We start from the raw sequence: 8,090 nt of genomic DNA, 5'->3' as shown, positions 1-8,090 counted from the left end.
TGTCACAAGGTGTACACCTATGTTTTATATATAAATATACATAGGCCCAGGCCACTTGCTGCCACGAGTTTCAGCCCCGATGGACATCCTTTCAGCGAAACAGTACTCCCTGATTTCAGTTCCTTACATAGTTGGATTAAAGAAACAACATTTCACAGACAATAAAACGAAATTTTAAATAGAAGCAATAAATAAAATACCAGTGTTAAAAATTTAGAAACAATTGTCAGTGGCAGTGACATTACAATTTTCACATACAGTAGTTATCCAAATTAAACACTTGAACGAAATGACAGAAATAACAAATTGTCATACATGGTGAAAGGAAGACCAGAGTATCATTGTTTTTATTTTCTTTCACTGTGGCAATAACATCCAAAACAAAAAGAAACAAAATGTTCTAAAACCAGTGACTCTCATTTTTTTGGTACTCTATCCATATTTAATGCATTTTAGATGATTTTTGTAAAAGTGAAGCTTCAGTTTGAACTCAACATCACCTTGTCCAGGGTATCTAAATTTGTTATACAAAGGACTCTTGTTTTCTGATGTTGTGAGTTGATGGTCAATGGAAACATCACCACATGTGGCAACTAGCAAAGTGCCCAGACCATCCATAAAGAACTCTGGAGAAAGAAAGAGACATTTTCCCCATAAGGTAAAAAACTTTAATTGCCACTTAGAACTCAAACTTTGATGAGGTCTGGACTTACCTGAATGTGCTGTCCGCTGGAGCTTAGGATCAAAGCCCACCCTCTGCACGGCATCTGTGCGTGCCAGGAAGAAGTTGACAACTCCATTGGTCATAGAACATTGTGGGTAACCAGGAAGTGTTTGAAATTTCCCTCCAGATTTCCTGTAAAGGCAGCCACCTTCAATTTCATCTCCTTCCTCATAGATGAGAGCAAAGTAAAACTGATTCCCTTTCACCGACCCACCAACCTAACAAGAACAGAGAACATTACAAATCAAATCTTTACTAATAAATACTCTGATGTAGATATCATTTTTCATGACAACCACTAGGTTGCTGTCATCATTAATTATTATCCATCCATCCATCCATCTTCATCCGCTTTATCCGAGGCCGGGTCGCGGGGGCAGCAGCCTAAGCAAAGAGGCCCAGACCTCCCTCCCCCCAGCCACCTCCTCCAGCTTATCCGGGGGAACACCAAGGCATTCCCAGGCCAGCCGAGAGATATAATCTCTCCAGCGTGTCCTGGGTCTGCCCCGGGGCCTCCTCCCGGTGGGACATGCCTGGAACACCTCACCCAGGAGGCGCCCAGGGGGCGTCCTTGTCAGATGCCCGAACCACCTCAGCTGGCTCCTTTCGATGTGGAGCAGCAGCTGCTCTACTCTGAGCCCCTACCAGATGGCCGAACTTCTCACCCTATCTCTAAGGGAGAGGCCAGCCATCCTTCGGAGGAAGCTCATTTCTGCCGCTTGTATCCGCGATCTCGTTCTTTCGGTCACTACCCACAGCTCGTGGCCATAGGTGAGGGTAGGGACGTAGATCGACCGGTAAATTGAGAGCTTCGCTTTTACACTCAGCTCCCTCTTCACCACGACGGACCGGTGCAGCGTCTGCATTACTGCAGCTGCAGCCCCAATCCGTCTGTCGATCTCCGGCTCCCTTCTACCATCACTCGCGAACAAGACCCCGAGATACTTGAACTCCTCCACTTGGGGCAGGAACTCATCCCCGACCCGGAGTGGGCACTCCACCATTAATTATTATCTAAAACGTTTATGCATTAAATGAAAATCTGAATATATGAATGAAAATCACATTTGATATTTGTAATTTGCTTTTATATGTTATTATTATGAGTCGTAGTTATATGCAGTGGCTTAGGAACATCAAGCGCTATCTACACATTGGACATGTTTAAGTGACAAAACAGAACAAGACACTTTTTATGCAGTAGTCACAAAGGTGTTTGAATTGTAAACGTTTCAGACACAATCAAAAAAATCTAAATGCAACTGTTATTTACATGTATTATATATTATATTCATATTTTAACCCTGAAAAGTAATTATTCCCAAGTCTAATACAATCTTGAAAAAAGAACATGGTATTTTCATAATACACAGCCTGTTCTCTTTCTCGGACCATTAATAAATATAGTTTTTCATGTTTACAGTTATCAGCAAGTGAATGAAAAAATAATAATTATTATTACATATATATTATCTCAATAAATATATGCAAAATCTTGTGGTTCTCTAGGAATTTTAAGCCAAACCAAATCTAACCTGTTCGACATTGTTTGACAAGAGCTATGAGTTATATGATACGTTATGCTATCATAACTACCATGGTGTGCAGGACAAACGGACCTAAATGCAAAGGCTCAAAAGCAGGCAAAGCAACTCAAAATGCACCATTAAAAGGGGTTAATAAACAGACCAAGAAATATAGAGCCCATAAGTGGAATGATAAAGACTGAAGAGAGACTTTAAATACACACAAGGAAGTAAGGGTCAGTCAAGACATCTGGGGAGCAAAAACAAACCTCAGCTAAGTCAAGTTAATGACAAATTTTAACCAAGAATAAAAACCTAATGGTTGTGTGTGTGTCTGTGTGTGTTTTTAACAACGTAACAACAGCCTTAATGTTTGGCTCAGATTTAAGTCTCAATGGGTCTTGATAGATGCCTTTAATTCACCATATTATAAAGAATGATGAAACAAATAAAATACTGAAAACAGCTTGGCGCCTCACAAAGGCATCTTGCTGCAAAGCTAATGTCTCCTTCTGGTGTAAATTTTTAACTAATTCCTTTTAAGATTATTCACAACAGCAGTGCAGTACACCAGCTTTCTTAATGAACAAATTTACATGTGAAACTTTGACTGAATGTGTAAAATTAAATGACATTATGTCTTTGTGCATGATGGTGTCTTCGAATAAGATCATGGTACATGTTAAAAATATAAATATAAATTGAGGTTTTGCTTCTGGCGTGCTTAGTGATGAGACTTCCTTCAGCTTGAACAGCAGTAATCCATCCTCGTCTGTTAATGTTTACTCACCTCTGCCATCTGGTGGTTTGAAGAGACATTAATGCACAAAAACATGCACTTTAAACTCGGCCTAAGAGCCAAACCTCCGGGAAACATATGAGCACAATACTTTGCAGAATACACAAAGGTCAGTGCCATCACCAGAATATCACATCTCTGCTTGGCTTTACTTTGATAGTACAGAAAATACCCAGAATTTTATCTTAAAAAAATAGACCAAACGTGCAACATATGTGGGAACTATAGATAAGCAGACCAACATCCACACTGGTCGGAAAGTACTTCTAGTGCTATGATATCATTAGAAGGAAGCTACTTAAGAAGTAGAAGAGAAGGAAGGCGGAGATCCAAAGGCTTACAGCACAATAGAAATAATAGTGAACAGTACAGATATAATGAGCCAGCCCTGACAGAAGACAGCAGTATAAAGGAACTAGATTATTAACAATAACAGCAATAACAGAAGTATTTGAAGAGGATGAACTTCACTGCACACGTTTTTGTAGATATTAATGCCCACCCTGGGCATGAATGCCAAAATAATTTTGAGCCTTTAATTATTTCTGTAGACTGATGTTTTAACTGGGTGGAATGACTGTACAGCTTAAAATTATAATTACTTAACAAAAGAATTGGTTTGACTTTAATTATTTTTTCTCAAATTGACAGATGGTCAGAATTATTCACACATATTCAAATATATACAAAGATTCACTTAAATCCTTTGATATGTGGTTCTACAACGTTCTGTAGAGTCTTAACCTGCCATAACCAAGGCCAATTAAATTGTAAATGGCCTGTATTAGTATAGCACTTTACTTAGTCCCTATGGACCCCAAAGTGCTTTACACTACATTCAGTCATCCACCCATTCACACACTGGTGATGGCAGCTACATTGTAGCCACAGCTGCCTTAGGGCGCACTAACAGAAGCGAGGCTGGGCAGCTGAATCAATCACATTGTGCAAGAAGGAATTTTCTTTTCACCAAAGCACTTGCAGCTTAAAATATCACATTGATGCGAAGCATACATTAGCCGGGGATGCTGCTAGGACTTTGGCTAACGCGTCACCCAACTTGCGACAAACCACTCACGAAGCATCGGGGGTTCAGTAAGTCTGCCTCGAACATATTGACTGACACATTTGCCAAGTGGATTGCAACAAACTGCATACCTGTTAATGTCGTTGAGAACACGCACTTTACATAGCTTTGGTTCCTCGTCTCAAGGACTTGAAGTGACTCTGCAAGAGTGACAGCGAGAGAGGATAAATGTTTACAGAGTTTTTTGTTAACATGAATGTACAAGATGTCAATAAACATGTTAAGTGCGTATATTTTCCGCTTTTTTCTCCAGTCTGTTTGCTCATGCAAAATGAAATGCAATTAATATTGATTAAAAATGAATTATATTTAATCATGATTAATCAAAATTAATCCACAGTAACCCTGTGATGAATCCGATTGAAAATTGTAATTGTTTGAGAGCACTAATATATATATTATATATAAGTGTATACTTAGCCATTAGTATGTAGGTTTTAAAAAAAGTTGTATTTCACAGGAGAGAACCTGTGCTAAAAGAAAACTGTTCAAATTCTCTCTGAATTTAAGCACACATTCTTTGTGTTTATTCTCCATTTACTTCATTATATTGCATAAATGTTTGTTACAAGCTTAAATATAAAGTTTAAAAAGTGTCATTGCAGCCACGCTATTCATCAAGTAATTGCAATTAATCGCGATCAATTACAGAAAATTGTGAAATTAATTAGTTAAGTCTTTTTTTTAATCAATACTAATACTAATTTTAACCCAGAATAAAAACCTGATGTGTTTATGTCAGCTGGTAGTTTCTCTGTGTCAGCATAAAAAGGATTTGTTTGACAGCAGTCACTGGACCGAACAGTTCTGAGAGCAGTTGGATTACCACACGTTGGGAAAGTCTCTTGGAGGCTGTAACAAAAACCACGGCAGAGTCTCTTTTAGAGTGGTTTTCTTCCTACATATCTGATAGGAGTTTTAATGTGTCTGCAAACCAGATTAAGTCTGAATCCACAGAGCTGCTATGTGGAGTTCCTCAAGGCTCCGTGCTGGGACCATCCATCACATTTGTTCTGCTCGATGACATTCCCTCTTAACAGCACAATTGGGCATAATCCCAGCTAAAAAATCAGAGAAGTCGTTTATGAAGTTATTGTATTTCAGGGAGCGTTAGGTGACAGTGCAGAAAACCTGGTTTGTGCGACTTTTGTAAATGATGCAGGTCAGAAATGATATAAACAGAAACAAACTTATAGACGAGCAGCCACACATTTGTCCCTAAATGTGTATGGTAAAACCTTTTTACCTCCATATTACAATTAAAAAAGTTTTTATGTGTGTGAAATGTGTGTGTTGGTTGTTAATACATACAATGATGGCTGAAAACCTGTAGTAGTAATTGTAGTGTGGTGTATTACCCACTAGCCACCACAAGGGGGAGCATGGTCACAGTTCAGGTGTTATACAGTATGTTCTTTTCTATTTTTTGCACAAGTATCCTGTCTCTTTTTATTAACTTCTTCTTTATACTAAACTGTAAATAGACCCAGAGGAGAAGAAAACTCACCAATAAAAGAAAGAAAATGCAAATGCCTTCTAAAACAGAGAATCACGCTCACTGATCAGCCTGCTGTGAAACAATTACAGTTAGACAATACTAGTGGTTTAAAGGCTTCATGAAAACACAGACATATGCACATATAGCCATGCTGACAGCTCAGTGAGCCTCATAGCATGAGAAGGTTGAGGAAGTGGCTGGTTTCAGAATTCTACAGCACTGCAGCACTCACACTGAAGCCTGTGGTTGTCTCAGCTCGACCCAACATCCTGTGAAACTTGCTTTTACCTGCTTTCAACTTCAACCGCGCACGTGCTATTGCATATGTTCAGCTTTAACTACTGTAATTCCACAGAAGTGATGCAAATATATGCAAATTTAATAGAAGTATCTTTTACTCACCCTGGTTCTTGATTATTGTACTGTTATTACCTTAATTTTTTAGAATGGTAAATGGCCTGTATTTGTATAGCGCTTTTACTAGTCATGAAAACACAGACATATGCACATATAGTCATGCTGACAGCTCAGTGAGCCTCATAGCGTGAGAAGGTTGAGGAAATGGCTGGTTTCAGAATTCTACAGCACTGCAGCACTCACACTGAAGCCTGTGGTTGTTTCAGCTCGACCCAACATCCTGTGAAACTTGCTTTAACCTGCTTTCAACTTCAACTGCGCACGTGCTATTGCACATGTTCAGCTTTTAACTTCTGTAATTCCACAGAAGTGATGCAAATATATGCAAATTTTCACCCTGGTTCTTGATCATTGTATTGTTATTACCTTAATTATTTAGAATGGTAAATGGCCTGTGTAGAATGACCACTAGGTAGCTTTCTTGTGATGCTGCTTTATTGAACGTGTATCTAGCATGGGTTATAACAGCACAACAACGGGTGTGGCAGCTAAGAGAAGAACTGGACATAGACAGCCCTGCCGCAAAGCGTGTCCTAGTGGCGTAAAGCCGCAACGCCCACCCGCTCGACACAGGCAACCCAGTATATGACATCTCCCCCCCTTTTCATGTTATTTCCAATAACAAACCCCACAATGCAACGACACAATGCCTCTGGGCGGTTCTCTTAAGGACCGGGCACAAATGGCTTACTGTCGGCCTGAAGGGCAGTGTCCACAAAACAGGACTTATTAAACATGGTAAACCTTTATAAATACAGGCCATTTATATAAATACAGGCCATTTATATAAATACAGGCCATTTATATAAATACAGGCCATTTAAGGTAATTAAGTCAACCAGGTAACAGCAGTATTGGTTGCAGCTGAAAACATAAGTGCAAAACAGCAACAATACAACATTCCCACTCCACCGTCCTTCTTTCTCTCCCATTACCCCAGTGTCTACAGATCCAGCCTGTTGACTGGCTTGCGTACCCGGCCGCACCTCATGTGTAACTGATCCGGTACGTCGGCGTGAGTGGGTGCAAGTGTTGGGGGAAGACTAGGGGCCAAAGGTGAGGATTCTGGAGTGGACGCACCAGCGCACTGAGATGGCAGCTCCTCAGCGTCCACAGTGGGTGTTGGAAGGGGTTGTGGCATAGCCCGTGGAGATGGTTCGAGGCGGAGATGGCGGCGGTTCCGTCGCAGCACTGCACCTTGGGGTGTGGCAACGAGATAGGACCTCGGAGTGTCGCTCTCCTTGGAGATGATAGCCGGTGTTGCCCAAGCCTTCTCCTGGTCCAGCTTAGTTAGGACAGCATCCCCTGGATGAAGTGGAGGTAGGGGCTTAGTACCATGGCGGCGGTCGAAGTAGAACGCCTGCTTGGCCTTCTGACCAGCATCCCTTCGTTTAACCTCTCTTTTGTTTGGCCATTTAGGTTGAAGATTCTTCTCCAAGGTAGGCAGGGTTGTCCTGGTCTTCTTCCCCATAATAAGTTCTGCTGGGCTGAAGCTTGTAGTGGTACAGGGAGTAGACCTAAAGCACATTAGTGCTATCAGTGGGTCGTTGTGTCGAAGGATTTTCTTTGCAATCTGTACTGCCCTCTCCGCGTGACCATTTCCCCGTGGGTGGTGGGGACTAGACGTTATGTGGGCAAAATCCATCTCTCTCGCGAAGGCCTGGAACTCAGAGCTGGAGAACTGAGGGCCATTGTCACTCACCACCTTGTCAGGGATCCCAAACCTAGCAAAGGTCGACTTCAGTTTCTGAACAACTTGGCCACTGGTCGTGGATGGTAGGTGCGGTATTTCCAGAAAATGTGAGTAGTAGTCCGACACAACAAGATAATTATTCCGGTTGTGTTCACAGAGATCCAGGGCTATCCTTTGCCATGGACGATCCGGCAAAGGTGTGGAGATAAGCGGCTCCTTTGTCTGTGTTGGCCTCTGTGCCAGACATGTGTGGCACTGCAGCACTGCATTCTTTAACTCAGTGGAGAGCCCCGGCCACCACACAGATGAATTAGCCCTATCCCTGCACTTGGTGAGGCCTTCATGT

At 41.3% G+C, this 8,090-nt stretch overlaps 1 pseudogene; it reads right to left on the bottom strand.

Annotated features, from left to right (window-relative positions):
- Nucleotides 1-432: 432 nt before the first annotated feature.
- The window catches only part of LOC146575428 (beta-1,4 N-acetylgalactosaminyltransferase 2-like), a 56,447-nt pseudogene continuing 48,789 nt past the window's right edge, over nt 433-8,090 (bottom strand).

Source organism: Mchenga conophoros, linkage group LG4 (genome assembly GCF_057382185.1).
Source record: "Mchenga conophoros isolate Kocher_MC1m ecotype Shallow Benthic linkage group LG4, M_conophoros_male_GT1.1, whole genome shotgun sequence".
NCBI lineage: Eukaryota > Metazoa > Chordata > Actinopteri > Cichliformes > Cichlidae > Mchenga > Mchenga conophoros.
This window is presented reverse-complemented; position numbering and strand designations above follow the sequence as displayed.